Raw genomic sequence first — 15,892 nt, 5'->3', positions numbered from 1 at the left:
AGAGGAGGAGAGAAAGAAGAAGAGAGAGAAGGAGAGAGGGGGGAGAGAGGGGGGGAGAAAGAAGGAGAGAGAGTGGAAGAGAGGGAGAGAGAGGGAGGGGGAAGAGAGAAAAGGAGAGAGAGAGGGAGAGAAAGAGGGAGAGACAGAGAGAGAGGAGGAGAGAGAGAGGGAGATAAAGAGGAGGAGGCAGAAAAAGAGAGGAGGAGAGAGAGAGGGAGAGAGGGAGAGAGGGAGAGAGGGAGAGAGAGAGAGAGGGAGAGAGGGAGAGAGGGAGAGAGGGAGAGAGGGAGAGGGGAGAGACAGAGAGGAGAGAGAGAGAGAAGGAGGGGAGAGAAAGAAAGAGAGAGGAGAGAGGGAGAGGAGGAGAGAGAGAAGGAGAGAGGGAGAGAGAGAGAAGGAAAGAGAGAGAGGGAGAGGGTGAGAGAGAGAGAGGGAGAGGGTGAGAGAGAGAGAGAGAGAGAGAGAGGGAGAGAGAGAGAAAGCTAGAGAGCAAGCCCCGCAGGAGAGAACACAGTGGGCACAGCATTCAGACAAGTTGAGCTCAGGATGCAGATTCAGCCTGGAGATACAGACCTGGGGGCATCAGTATATTTTAAACCTCAGGAAGGATTTGATCACCAGGGAGAATACCATAAGGTGGAAGCAAAGAGGCTGGGGTAGAAGTGGAACACTGGCCATCACCAAGTTTTATGGAGCAGCCACAAGAAAGAACCTCAGAGGCCCAGGAGGGAGTTGCAGAGAAAGGGAGGAGCAGCACACAGCAGAGCCGGGGCTCTGGGGAGAGCGGGACTCCAGCGCGGTGCAGGGCTCCGGCCCACCTACACTTGGCAGCATCTTGGTGAGCAGAGCAGGGCGGCTCCTGCTGCGAGAGCGATGCTAGCAGATGCTGAGACAGAGGCTAGGGTGCAAAGAGGCTGCCCTGAGCAAGGAGGGAGATCTTCCGGAAGTTTGACTGAGGTGCCCGTGGAGTTGAGGGAATAAGCTTTCGAGGTGGGGGGCACCGAAGCCCACATAGGAGGCCTGCAAAGGAGTCAGGATGGGACAGGATTGGAGACTGTGAGGAGCCAGCCTGAGTGAGGAGGAGAACAGGCACCTCCTTAGGACAAAACCCAAGCAGAAGAGCTTTACAGGTGACACTGTTTGCAGGCGTCGTTGAGGGCCAGAGGCAGAAGTTGAAGAAGTTCCTGTCTGGGGCTTCTCCTTTATCCCATGCCCTCTGTGGATTGCGATAGAGAGGATCTGGAGTAGGAGGTGGAGTCGCTTTGGAGAGGGGAAAGCTCACCAGGTGAGCAAGTGACCAAGGAGAGCGAGGGAGAGCACAGGAGGACAGTGAGGTTCCTGGGCAGCTCCAGGACCGAGTGTGAGATTGCCCCCACATCTACCAGTGGGTCTGGCTGATGCAGGGCTAGAGTCTGGCTGGGCAGGCATGGCAGGAAGATGAGGATCTTCACAAGGGAGGGTTGACAAAGTAGGCCATGGCCTCTGGATGGTACGGGAAGGCTGTCAGTCCAGCGGGGGAGGGTGGGTGGCCCAGGGGGTGAGGCTGGAGACTGCAGTCTGTGAACGAAAGACGTGCGTGTTCATCCTCTGGGGTGTCTTAAGTGTCGGCCTGTTGGGGTGGTCATATACACGGTGGGCCTGGTTGTCACGCGGGCAGAGCAATCACACTTGGAAAGCCTGTCATAAGGCTGCCTGGTGAGTTCCGCAGTGCTTGGGAGCCCTTTTCTCAGTACTGGCATCGGCCGTGAGTTTCTGATGGAAAGAGCCCGGCTTCCTGGAGAGCGGCACCAGAGCTTTTATGGACTGTTGCTTCAGGTGGAACGTGGAGTAATTATTTTCTTATGACTGTTTGTAGATATAATTGTGTCCTCGCTACTCAGGAATTTATGTTCAGAAAATAATTACTATTGGATTAACTGCAATGGCAATCCTTTAATTCCACTCTCAACACTGTTTGTATTTAAGCCGAGCTTCCTCCTTGCCAATCTGATGTGTCTGTTACAATAAGCGTTTTAACTCAATTATCGTCTCAGACACAATCAAATTATCTGTAATATGATGTAATTACTTTTTTTTATTAGGCTAAACGGGGGATCCTGAGCTGCGAATGCCTAGCGTAGCTTTGAGAAGTGATTAAAACAAACCCGCAGGCCTTTCTACAATGAGTGTGTTTTTCAAAAGTCCAGTTTGAAACCCAGATCCTCCACTCAGGGCCTAAAAACGTATCCCTTGTGCCAAATTGACCTCCTGCAGGAAGGCTTCCTTGCCCTTAAGTCACCCGGCTGTGCGTGGTTTGCTCTACCGCCTCCTGGCCCTTGGATGTGGGATTTGTTTCTCTGTACCTGACGCCGCTTGACTTCATAGCTCCCTCCAGCCAATCCCATGTGGACCTCACTGGTAGACCAGACTGTGAGGCTTGCACCCGTAAAGGAATTCATGCTGGCAGAGCCCCTCCAGAGAAAGGCACTGTTAGGATTGAATTGTGATAGGGTAAAGTTGTAGGGGTGGAAAAACTCCACCTCTGTCCTCAGGGTCCCGGCTGGGCCTGAGAATTAAATGGATATAACATAGACTAACAGGAGAAAAGTGTAATGCAGGATTTATGTAGCATGGGAGCCCTCCTGCAGAAATGAAGACCCACAGAAGCAGTGAGTCAGTTACTCAGAGATTGGACGGGACAAAGAGCAGAGCTGTGAAGAAGCAACTGAAGTCTGCGGGGAAGCTCAGAGAATGGAGTGATGCTAATGAGGTACTCACAGTATGCTCTCAGTTTGGACTTTTCACTCCCAAAGATAAGGATGTTGCTTTCCCTTCTAGGGTAGAGAGGGCATCTTTCGCATTGGAATTTCATCTCAAGGTACAGCATGGAGGTCACTGTGATCTTTTTGCACCTGCTGTTTCTCAAGAGTCTTTAGCTGAAATTGTCAATATGCCAGAAGAGCCTGTTTTAACCCTTTCAAAGTCCTAATCTTCAGGACCTCAGAATGTGAACACATTTGGAAATAGGATCTTTACTGAGGTTAAGGGTTAAGTTACAGAGATTAAGCTAAAACAAGGTCAGGAGGGAGGGCCCTAATCCAACATGACTGATATCCTTATGAGAAAGGGGAATTTGGACACAACTGTGGACACAAAGAAGACAAGGAAAGACAGAGAGAGGAGGCGGCAACCTGTAAGCTGGGGAGAAAGGTCTCAGAGAGACCCAGCCCTGCCAAGACCTTGATCTCAGACTTCCGCCATCGAGAACTGTGAGAAAATCCATTCCTGGCTGGGCACGGTGGCTTATGCCTGTAATCCCAGCACTTTGGGAGGCCGAGGTGGAAGGATCGCTTGCACCCAGGAGTTCGATACCAGCCTGCACAAAAAAACAAGATATCATTTTTACAAATAATTGAAAAAAAAAAAGCCAGGTGTGCTGGCACACCCCTGTAATCCCAATTACTTGGGAGGCTGAGGCAGAAGGACTGGTTGAGCCCAGGAGTTTGAGGCTGTCATGAGCTGAGATAACACCACTGTTCTCTCGCCTGGGCAAAAGAGTGAGACCCTTACTCAAATAAATAAATAAATAATTCCTGTTACACAGACCTAGGAAACAAATACAGGCACTTAACTCTAATGGTTAAAAACACAGCACTGGAATCAGAGTGCCTGAGTGTTAATCCCAGTGCAATTACTTATTAGCACCGGGCAATTTAATCATATGCCTTTGTTTTCTCATCCTGAGAGTAGGACTAATAATCACATCCACCTTGGAGGGTTGATGTTTGTATGAAGACCTTAACATTGTGGCTGGGATATAGTAAACATTAGACATGCATTAATTTTTACTCTGCATCAGATGTTGTGCTGTGTACCTTACTGAGTAAATCATCACCATGGTCCTATGAAGTCAGGGCTTTTATTTTTCTATGAGGAAACTGAGTTAGAGAGAAGTTAAAGAAGAGGTGGAGTGCGGACCTTGACCCCAAGTCTATGCTTACAAATAGTGGATTGCCTCATGCCAGCCTAGGGGGCACAAGGTATGATTATGGGGTGACTGTTGTCTTTTTAAATAAAAATATCCCCCTTTCTGTAGTTTGACATTTTAATTTCAGTTCAGTTCACATACACATGAATTCAATCTCATACAAAATTTAAACATAGATAAAGAATTCCAATACAGATCAAGACAAATGTCCGCCTTCAGGAAGAGGCTGGCAAAAACACATACAATTTGCTCTCTCAATCAAGTGTACAGTGTTCAATGAGTAGAGAGTTTCAGTTTTCCAAGATGAAAAAGTTCCAGAGACCAGCCTGGCGTTCACCACTGATGTGTTTAAAAGCTTCCTACTGTCTCGATAACAAAGCTCCTAAGACTGTTGTTCTGTGACAGTGGATTTCCTGGGCTGAGGTCCAGGGCGGGGCAAATGCAGCAGTTCCCACCTTCTCTTAAAGGCTGCAATGCCCTGATGGAGAGTTCTGGTTGCCCCAAGGCCTTTTGCCAGCTGCTGGCCCATAGCTCTGTCCGCCTTTGTGTAATAGGCAGGGCTGGGTGTGGACATCTGGGTCTGAAGCCGAGCCCTGGCACTGCACACATGTGGCCTGGGCAGAGCCCACTCTGTGCTGTGTTGCCCACTAATGGTTTTTTGATTTTAGCCTGACCACCAGTGTTTACACCATGCATCCTTTTGTCTTTTTTATTTGTTTCAAGAAAATAAAATATCTCACAAGCAGACCGCCACCCACTGTGGCAGGGATGCTGCTCTCTGTTCCCACATGCTCCGCTTGGAGGGGGGCACACAGTAGACCCCCTAGAAGGATGTGCCAGTGAGTTTATTCCTCCTGCACTATCCAATATGGCCAGGTGTGGTGGTTCAAAGTTAAATGCAAATTATTTAAAATTAATGGCCAGGAGCCAGACCCAGGCCGCCTCACTCACCTTGTGACCACTGAATCTCTGCTGGTTCTTCCATTGAAGGGAGACGCCTCAGGGCACCAGGAGTGTTCTGGGTTTGATGGAATGGTTTGAGATGCTGGTGGTGGCAGTGGTTCCAAGGATGCTGGCATCTGTCAAGATCATTGTGCTGTACGCTTCTAGGTGATTATATGGAGATCAGAAAGCTGATTTAAAAAGTGAAATGTCCCTCCCTGCCAAAAAATAAAGAAAATCTTTTATTTGCAGTCCCAAACTGACCTAGAGCAAACTATTGTCAGAAGAATGAAACCAACCAATTCCTAAGTAGGTGGCACCACTCACAGCACTTAGGAAGCCCCAGAAAGGGAAAGGCAGGATTTCCTAGTCCCTGAGGAGTTAAAGAGAGGGAAGCAGAGCGCCAGCCTTGGGCATCCAGACCACGGGCCAGCGCCTCCCACTCCAGACACCTGCCAAGTCCTTCCCTGCCACACACAGTGCTGGGCGCAGCGGGAGCCTTGCAGGGACTGAGATGGGGCTCGTGGATAGGTGTGTATCGAGGGGTGTGTGAGTGTCTATGTGTGTGTGCTAGGTGTATGTGTAAGTTAGATGGGTGTGTATGTGCAGGTATATGTGTATATATGTGTGCCAGTAGTGTGCATGAGAATTAGGCAGGTCTATGTGTGAATGTGCACTTGTATATGTGTGTTAGGAGTGTGTGTGTAAGTTAGGTGGGTGTATGTGTGTATGTGTATATATGTGTGTGAGGTGTGTGTGTGTGTCAGGTGGGTGTATGTGTGTATGTGTACATATGTGTGTTAGGTGTGTGTGTGTGAGTCAGGTGGGTGTATGTGTGTATGTGTATTAGGTGTGTGTGTGTGAGTTAGGTGGGTGTATGTGTATATATGTGTGTTAGGAGTGTGTGTGTAAGTTAGGTGGGTGTATGTGTGTATGTGTATATATGTGTGTGAGGTGTGTGTGTGTGAGTCAGGTGGGTGTATGTGTGTATGTGTATTAGGTGCGTGTGTGTGTGAATTAGGTGGGTGTATGTGTATATATGTGTGTTAGGAGTATGTGTAAGTTAGGTGGGTGTATGTGTGTATGTATATATATGTGTGTTAGGAGTGTGTGTGAGTTGGGTGTATGTGTGTATGTGTATATATGTGTGTTGGGTGTGTGTGTTAGGTGGGTGTGTGTATATATGTGTGTATGTGTGTTAGGTGGGTGTATGTGTGCATGTGTATATATGTGTGTTAGGTGTGTGTGTGAGTCAGGTGTGTGTTAGGGGTGTGTGTGTCTTAGATGGGTGTGTATGTGTATATATGTGTGTATGTGTATATATGTGTGCTGGGGTGTGTGTGTTAGGTGGGTGTATGTGTGTATGTGTATATATGTGTGTTAGGTGTGTGTGTGTGAGTCAGGTGGGTGTATGTGTGTATGTGTATATATGTGTTAGGGGTGTGTGAGTCAGGTGGGTGTATGTGTGTATGTGTATACATGTGTGTTAGGGGTGTGTGTGTGAGTTAGGTGGATATATGTCTGTATGTGTATATATGTGTGTTAGGGGTGTGTGAGAGTCAGGTGGGTGTATGTGTGTATGTGTATACATGTGTGTTAGGGGTGTGTGTGTGAGGTGGGTATATGTCTGTATGTGTATATATGTGTGTTAGGAGTGTGTGAGAGTCAGGTGGGTGTATGTGTGTATGTGTATACATGTGTGTTAGGGGTGTGTGTGTGAGGTGGGTATATGTCTGTATGTGTATATATGTGTGTTAGGAGTGTGTGTGTGAGTTAAGTGGGCGTGTGTATGTGTATATATTTGTGTTAGGTGTGTGTTAGGTGGGTCTATGTGTGAATGTGCATGTGTCTATGTGTGCTAAGTGCATATGTGAGTTAGGCGGGTGTATGTGTGCAGGTACATGTGTACACATGTGTGTTAGGGGTGTGTGTGTAAGGACAGGGTAATGGAGAATAATGTTACTTGGGAATCCGAGGCACATTCCACAAGGAAGCCCCACTGGCCTTCAAGTTATGTAAATCCATCAACCAGAAAATCACTGATGTTTTCGGGAAGACACATCACTAATTACCATAATGCCCACATTTGTGAGGCATTTAGCACCTGTGCTAAGTACTGGGTAAACTGCAAAGGTATTAATCCACACGGCAGCCCTGCCAGGCAGATGTCATTATCTCGTTTTGTGACTTGGAACCTGGGTTTCTCGAAGAGAGTCCCTCAGCTGGAGCCTACACGTCCAGGCAGTGGTAGGTCCGGATGTTCGATGCTGGGCTCCTGACCCTCAGCTGCTTCTCAGCCCCAGCCCAGGAGCTTAGATTCTGACTTTGTTCAGCGGCTGCAGGGACCGAGGGCTCCTTCCTTCCAATGCCCTTCCTCCTCGCCTGTCAGAATCCTCCATGGCCCTCAACATTTGGCGTGCGGAAAAATCAGCTGGGACCTTCTTAAACAGCAATTCCCACCCCATCCTAAGCCACTCTGACTTGCAGGGATGGGCTCAGGGCCAGGAATCAGCATTTTAGCACGAGGCTTTCCCAACACTCCAGTGCTGGTCTTGGGAGAACATCACCCTGGGGATTCCACCGCACCTGGTGCCAGCCTGGCTTTTATCCAAAGGATGCACAGGGATGTCCCTGGCTGCTGTTTACAGAATAGACTCAGCCACAATGGAAGAAGCAGAAAGACCTCTCCGGAGGCCACTGCAGCCATCCAGTTGAGACAGGACAGAGATACATTGAAGCAATGGAAGTGGTTGGATTGGACAGAAACTTCGCCAGTGATGCTGACATGTTGTGAATGACGTAGAAAGAGAAAGAGACTGAAGTCACTGCTGACTTCAGGTTTCTACTGGCCATTAGGTGGAGACGGTGATACTGATGGGGTACCATGCACCTGGATAGAGTGGTTTAGGGGAGGGGAGAACACAGTGGTTGGTTTGTGGTGTGTTTCAAGAGAGTGTGTGAGGAAGACAAGGGGAGCCTGACTTTAGGGGAGATGGGGGCTTCACTGGGAAGGGGTGAAAAATATTTGAGAAGTTGGGTGGCAAATGTGTAGAGGAGACTGGGCCAAGAAGAAATAGCAAACAGCCCAAGGAGGGAAGGGATCAGAGGAGATGATGTAAAAGGTAGGTGCAGATTTAAAGTATTGCTGGGCGGTGAAAAGAGCAGAGGTCAGGAGTCTTGGGTGGAGTCCTGCCCCTCCTGCACCAGGCCCCTTGGCTGCTCCAAGCTCAGGGTTTCTCCAACTGTAAAAGCGAGGTAACACCTGTGCTGTGGCTCTGGCAGGGCTGTGGTGAGAATCAACATCATATAGCATTCAAAACACCCTGGGGGGTGTGTTGCTATGAGCAGAGCTTTCCCAGCACCCTTTGGGGTTTCTGCTATTGACCCCAGGGGTTACCCTGGGTGCAGGGCCCCAAACTCTTTTGGCAGAATGAACTCTTTTAGCCCCTGGGAGGCAATGACAGCCCTGTGGGAAGCGAGTGTGCTTCAAGATGATGTGCTGTTTTCAAAATCCAGCTCAAAGCCAGGTGCCAGGGCTCACACCTGTAATCCCAGCACTCTGGGAGGCCAAGGTGGGAGAATCGCTTAAGCCCAGGAGTTGGAGATCAGCCTGGGCAACACAGAGAGATCTTGCCTGTAGAAAAATTAAAACAAATTGGGCATGTTGGTGAGTGCCCGTATTCTCAGCTTTTCAGGAGGCTGAGGCAGGAGGATGGCTTGAGCTCAGGAGATTGAGGCTGTAGTGAGCCACGATCGAACCACTGCACTCCAGCCTGGGCAACAAAGTGAGACCCTGTTTTATATATATATAAAATATATATATATTTTTTTAATTAGCTGAGTACAGTGGCGCACACCTGTGATCCCAGCTGCAAGGGAGACTGAGGTGGGAGGATCGCTTGAACCCAGGAGGTAGAGGTTGCAGTGAGCCATGATCACACCACTGCACTCCAGCCTGGGCGACAGAGTGAGACCTTGTTCATAAAAAAACAAATAAAAATAAAAATAAAATGTCCAGCTCTGCGTCTGGGTGACCTTGGGCCACTTCTCGCCTCTTCGGAGCCTCCCAGTCATCTTCTGTAGACTGAGAAAATCCATACCAACCTGGTCCTCATGACACATCTCTTGGGTGCAGGAAATAGAAATCTACTTGGGCTCACTCCAGTAAACAAAGATTTATTTAAAAGAATGGACGTGCCTCACAGAGCCCATTAGAGTGGAAGCGCCCTGGACAGGGAGTACTGCACACTGGGCCCTGGAACAAGGCCACAAGGCCTGGCCCCTATGCAGCACCCAGTACAATAGAACATCCATGGAATCAGTGCAGCTACGGGAAGGTGGGTTCTCAGGAAGGCTGGGAGCTGAGGGCTGGAATCTGTCTGGAGCTTTGGTGATCAACAGCTCCATACCGCACCCCTCTCTATTCCTTATCCTCTCTGTACATTTGCTGGTTCATTTTCCTCTCTCTGTAGGTAGGAAACCTGGAGCTCCCATCTGCAAGTACCAGCCCAGGCTTGTGTGGGTGGGGCCTGCCTCTCAATGGCCTCTATGTATTTCTGAGCCCAGTTCCCCATCCCCCAGAAAGAGAATGTAAGTGGCCCAGGCTGAATGAGCGTCCACTTGGTTACAACTAGAGGAGAGCTCCCTGGCATTGACAGCGGCTCCTCAGGCTGGAAGAGGGGCATCCTCTCTAGAAAATGAGCTGGGGGAAGGTGCTACATCCCCTTTATGTAAATTTGACCAACGGGCCATTTTACAAAGCCACCTAGAGCTGTGTGTGGCACATAGTAGGTGCTCAGGGAATAGGAGCTATTGTTCTGTGTGGCCAGGAGTCTCAGGACCTCAGCAGGTGGGATCTTCAGCTCATTTCTCATCTCTGCATACCTGACTGGTGACTCCGTGTGTGTGTGTGTGTGTGTGTGTGTGTGCGTGTGTGTCTGCGTGTGTGTGTGTGTGTGTGTGTGTGTGTGTCTGGTGTGTGGGGGGCGGGAAGGGAGGAGAGCTGTCACTCCCAGAGTCTTGAGACCACAAATTCAGCAAAGTCCCCTCAGCTGGCAGCCTGATAAAACATGTGTTAGTTCCCACATTTTGGAGTCCAGTTCCAGCCCAGATCTGATTTAAGAAGCTTTTGAGTAGGTACTGTGGCTCATGCCCATAATCTCAGCACTTTGAGTGGCCAGGGCGGGAGGAGGATTGCTTGAGGCCAGAAGTTCCAGACCAGCCTGGGCAACATGACAAGGCCCCATCTCAACAAAAAATAAAATAAAATAATTAGCTGGGTATGGTGGCACAAACCTATAGTTCTAGCTGCTGTGGAGGCTGAGGTGGAAGGATTACTTGAGCCCAGGAGTTAGAGGCTACTGTGAGCTATGATCATGCTCAAGTGAGCTTTCATTTTCTCTGTGGAGACAAGTTAAAAAAAAAAAAAAGCAGCAGCTTTCACAGTTACAAGCAGAACCAGGGACATGATATAGCACTTCACTGCAGCCACATCTCATGGACTTCCCTCCCTTCTTAATACTACAAATTCCAAATACTTTACTCATGGAAAGAACATCCTTGATTAAGTTGGCTTATCATCATATAACGTATTCTGGGTCTCTATATAATTTATTCACATGATCATTCAACATTCTACAGTTAAATCCTTCCCCCAGCACCACGAATGAGAGTCTTTCACTGCAGATGAGTGAGGACCGGCCTGTCTTGAGCTGACATTCTTGCTACCGCCTGGAGCATATGTTATACATGAGAATTAATAAGTATGAAGTTCAGAACATATCTAGGTATTGCATCTATGGTGTTTTTCATTTTTTGTTTGTTTGTTTGTTTGTTTGTTTGTTTGTTTGTTTTTGATGGAGTTTCACTCTTGTTGCCCAGGCTGGAGTGTAATGGCCCAATCTCGGCTTGCCACAATCTCTGCCTCCTGGGTTCAAGCGATTCTCCTGCCTCAGCCTCCCAAGTAGCTGGGATTACAGGCATGCAGCACCATGCCCGGCTAATTTTTGTATTTTTAGTAAAGATAGGGTTTCTCCATGTTGGTCTGGCTAGTCTCGAACTCCCGACCTCAGGTGATCCACCCTCCTCGGCCTCCCAAAGTGCTGGGAGCCACCACGCCTGGCAGCATCATATGTATTTTATGAGAATTCTACCTTGAGTGTTGAGAAAGAGACTGAGAGAGAGAAAATTGTCGTTCAAGCCATCAGAGTCATCGAGGTGTTTCTATCAATAGCTCTCTGTAAACTGAAAATAAAATCCTAAGCCCCTACCAGCTGAGTACCTCTTCTTGGCCTAGTGGACCCCAGAAAAATCTTAGAAAATCAGTGTCTGACCATGACAGGAAGGGAGGCCAGACACGCCTCGTTACACTCCCTCCCTTTTGGAGTTTAGACAAAACCACTGCTTGGCATTCATGCTAAAATAGAGATCAGAAGACTGACAGAGCAGACCCTTTGCAACAATAAGATACCAATTATAAACAGGACCTAAGGCCGTGCCAGACAAGGGGTAAGTCATGCACCCCTACAGGTCACTCTGACCCAGTAGTTTGGTTAACAAACTTCCTTAACTTAAAACATTCTTCTCTGCTAACTCCAAATTTTTAGACAAAGCTCTACTCCTTTGATCAGTTGCAAATTAAAGAATCTCTAGGTCCACTGATGATCTATAAGTCTCTGCTTCAAGATATTCCACCTTTTGGGGCTGATCCAAAATACACCTTCCATGTATTAATTCATGTCTTCACTCGCAGCTCCTGCCTGCCTGAAATGTACGAAACTGAGCTGTAATCCAACTGTCCCGGACGCACTCTCTCAGGGCCTCTTAAGACTGCATTTCCGGGGCCGTGGTCACTCATACTGGCTCAGAAGAAACCTCTGAAAAATACCTTACGGAGTTTGATTTTTCCATCAACAGCTCCATCAGTTAGCCGGGAGATGAGGAAGTTGCCTTGCTGATCTCTCTTCCAGTCCTGAGTCCCATGCATCTTCCATGGCCTGGGGATCTCTAGATTTGGGGGTCCTGAGGCTGCGGGGATGGGCCGGCGGGCCTGGCTGATGGGGCGGTGGCAGGTGGGGCTCCTCCGCAGCATGCTCAAATCTGTGGCACATGTGACCCTGCTAAACATTTCCCTTTTCTGCTTCTTGAATTTTTAAATTTTTTATTCATTTTATATTTTAGAGACAGAATTTCACTCTGTTGCCCAGGCTGGAGTGCAGTAGTGTCATCGTGACTCACTACAATCTCTGAACTCCTGGGCTCAAGTGATCCTCCTGCCTCAGCCTCCCGAGTAGCTAGGCCCACAGGCACTAGAGATGGGGTCTTGCTATGTTGCTCAGGCTGGTCTTGAACTGCTGGGCTCAAGTGATTCTCCCATCTTGGCTTCCCAAAATGCTGGGATTACAGATGTAAGCCACTGCACCCGGCCACATTTTCTGACTTTCGCAGGCAAGAGCGGGAGAGCTGGGTGCAAACCTCAGCATTACAGACATCTGCAAGAACTTTCCAGCAGGCTGCTGGCTTCCTATGGCTAAGTCCCTTTTCCCTGGGGTAGTGGTGGTCTCTGATCCGCAGAATGTCAGCTGTTCAAGTGGGAAAGCCTGGGCCCAGAACTGAGAAAAGGCCTTTTCCAAATCCCAGAGTGAGCTGCTAAGTGAGATGGAACAAAACCTTCACCTCTGGCTTCTTCTCAGCCAAGCCCACATTCATTTTCCCTGTTTGACATTTTTGACTGGAGGTTCCAACTAAAAATAGTGACCCAGTTACACACAAGGACTAGGAAACTCACCCTCCGGCCCTGGTGGCTGCATCATCTCGGCTTCACTCTGCGGGGCATCCTCCACAGACCCATCCCTCTCCAGCTGCCTCTGCAGTGTCAGGATGATTGAAAACAAAAGGAGACAGTGCTGAGACATGCCAGGCTTTACCACAGGATTCAAAAGGATTCAGCATTCAACCTCCAGCCTGGCGATTCAATGCCAGATTATCAGCAGTTCTGAAGAAGGAGCTCAAGAGGCTTCATCAGGAGTGCACAGCATGGCCTGAGCTGGTCATGAGAGTGAAGGTCCCACCATGTGGGCTGGGTGATGGGGGAGCACAGAGAAAGGGGGTGGGGATGGGGTCACGTTGAACCAGGCTGGGCAGCAGCCTGTTTAGTAAAAGTCAGTGGGCACACAGAGCTAATGCCTGAGCTTTTCATTCAAGACCACAAGGTCCCATCAGGGGTTCGGGCACCCAATGTGTTAGGAATTCTCCTTAAAGGTGGCCCCCAGCCCTCCCAGCCTGTCTTCCCCGAGCATACCTGAGCAACATCTTCATTGCATTTTAGTCCTGAGATGGGGAAGGGACCCCCTCTTAGGGGCCTAATGAGCCTTCCCAAGCATGAAAATAAAGAAAACTCCTGCGTTCCTCGAAGGGAAATTCCAGGCACCTAGGTAGGCCTGAGAAGTAAGTAAGCAAGAAAGCAATCGTCACCTAAAGCCAAGGAAATAAGTCCAGAGATTTTTGGTTTCTCTACAGAAATGAAAGATAACATCTCAACATATGTCCCTGAGTTCTTTCACACACCCAGACCCCACTGCAGACCCCTGTGGGATTCGCTGACAGGTAGACCTCGGATAAGGGGGAATTGCAGGCAGAACTCTGACCACACTGTTCTTTGTTTTAAGTTTATTCCTGAGAGGCTTGGTGGGAGTCACCCCGTCCCCTAGCCAGTTAACATGTTTTTCTGCTAACCCCCAATTTTTAAACAAAGCTTCTCTTCCTTAACTAATTGCAAATCAGAAAATCTTTGAATCCACCTATGACCTGTAAGCTCCTCCCCTTTAAAGATGCCCCCACCCTTTTAGGCCAAAATCAGTGTGTACCCTCCATATATTGATTTCTGACTGTGCCTGTGCCTTCTGCTTTTCTGAAGTTTACCCCTATATTTATTTATTTATTTATTTTCAGTCTTGCTCTGTCTCTCAGGCTGCAGGGCAGTGGCGTGACCTCGGCTCAGTGCAACCTTTGCCTCCCAGATTCAAGCAATTCTCCCACTTCAGCCTCCCAAGTAGCTGGGACTACAGGCGTGTGCCACCACACCTGGCTAATTTTTGTATTTTTAGTAGAGACAAGATTTCACCATGTTGGCCAGGCTGGCTTGAACTCCCAACCTCCAGTGATCTGCCTGCCTCAGCCTCCCAAATTGCTGGGATTACAGTTGTGAGCCACTGCACCCAGCCTACCCCTACCTTTAAACACCTTCACCCTCAAGCCATGCGGGAGGTCAGGAGCTGAGCAGTAGCTTCCAGATCCTCCTTGCTTGGTGCCCTGCAAATAAACACTTTCCTTTTTATTGCTGTGAAACCTCGGTGTGGCTGTCGGGTTTTACTCACCTAGCGCTTGGACCCCAGTTCGGTTCTGTAACAGTGCCTCTCAGCGCTCAGGGCTTCCTGAGGATAATGGCTGCAGAGCTGCTGTCTCCCTCCCCAGGGCTAGCTCAGGGTCTCGTGTCTGAACCACATGCTTTGTTCTGTCTGTCACAGTTGTTTTTCTATATTAGAGGAGAGGCTGCTTCCCACCTTCCTACTTACATTTGTGGGTGTCCTCCCGAGACCATCCCACACTTTGCTTAAGGTATGGGGCTGGGCAGGAGAAAGGTGAACCGTGAACTTCTAAGAGATCCATCTGCCCCCACAATTTGGAGCTTGGGGGATTCTCTGACTCCATTCCTTTGGGTGAGGGGAACACGTGTTTAGTCAACACTGTCCTTGTTTAGCCAACATTTGCTTTCAGAAAAGTACATTTCCCATGGAGACTTTTATTCCTAAGCTTGGTTGTCCCGAAAAATCTTTTCTCCTTTTTCACCCGTTAAGCAGAAACAAAAATGCATTTCTGCACGGAATAAATCATTTGCCTGGAGGCCGAAACTCTAGAGGAAATCTGTCCAAATGTTCATTTGCATATTCGAGCTTTTAGCATTCTCCTCGTGCCTCCGAACTGGAAACTTGGGAGAAGTACCGACTCAATGTTCCAGCACAGTGTTTTATGAAACCCAAACCAAGCTGATCAGTGAATCAGTCACCCAGAACTGTTTCCTCCCGGGAATGAGCTCTGGGAGCTAACCTTGAACCAGGAAGACGAGATGAGGAAGGAGGGAAGGAATCACTGGATTAGAGCTGCCTCTGTCACCCGGTGGCTGATAAACTTTTTATTTCTCTGAGGCTTGTCTTTCTTATCTGTAAAATGGGCACACTTTGTTTTCTTCCATCCAAGTATTGATCAATCCAGAGCCTGTTTAGCTTCTGAGATCAGATGACACCAGGCACATCCATGGTATTATGGCCATAGACACCTTGTTTTCTTAATTGAAAACAGTTTTTTTGTCAGGGGCGGGGGAGTCACATTTTAACCTTTCTGAAGCTGCTGCCGCTTTTTCAGTGGACCAGCCGTCCTCTTAATAGGCTCCTCCTGCAAGCCGCTTTGTGTGGAAATAGCAGGGCCTTCCTTTGGCAGAGGAGGGCAGGGAGGGGGAGCTGGTGGCTGCCTCCAGCTCTCGCTCACAGTGACGATGCCACACTTCCCCAAGACTGCTGCCCTAGAGTCCCAGGAGTTGGTCGCATTCTCTCCCTTGCTCATGGGTCCTGGCGTGGATGCATCTCCAGACACCCGGACATTTCCAGGGCTGGGTGATATCCTCCATGCTGGCGTTAGATTCCAAGATAAGATTCCAAGGTAGATTCCTCCCACATCTACTCCTAACTCCCTGCTCTCCAGGTGCATTATGGGATGTTTGTAAAGAGCGGTTCTGGAGGCCCTGGACTCTGGTTCCATTCCGGGACCCGTCACCCATGTCTTTGAAGTGGAATTCCCCCACCCCTCTCCCCGCCTCCCTCACCCCTCTCCCCACCTCCCCCACCCCTCTCCCTGCCTCCCCAACCATGCACCAAAGATGGCTGGGGCACCACAAGGATGTATTTAGGAGTGAAATGACACGATGTTGGG

At 48.9% G+C, this 15,892-nt stretch overlaps 1 long non-coding RNA gene across 1 annotated transcript; it reads right to left on the bottom strand.

The window, feature by feature from the left end:
- Window positions 1–2,990: 2,990 nt before the first annotated feature.
- LOC101130879 (uncharacterized) lies at window positions 2,991–14,980 on the bottom strand. The gene is made up of 5 exons (XR_176833.4): window positions 14,284–14,980; window positions 13,209–13,347; window positions 12,696–12,774; window positions 4,919–5,127; window positions 2,991–3,355 (listed from the first exon to the last, which is right to left on the bottom strand). It is a non-coding gene; the product is annotated as an uncharacterized lncRNA (long non-coding RNA).
- Between the last annotated feature and the right edge of the window lie 912 nt (window positions 14,981–15,892).

The sequence above is a fragment of the Gorilla gorilla genome, chromosome 20 (genome assembly GCF_029281585.2).
Source record: "Gorilla gorilla gorilla isolate KB3781 chromosome 20, NHGRI_mGorGor1-v2.1_pri, whole genome shotgun sequence".
In the NCBI taxonomy this organism is placed as follows: Eukaryota; Metazoa; Chordata; class Mammalia; order Primates; family Hominidae; genus Gorilla; species Gorilla gorilla.
Note: the sequence above shows the minus strand (reverse complement) of the source record. Positions and strands in the feature narration are given on the sequence as shown.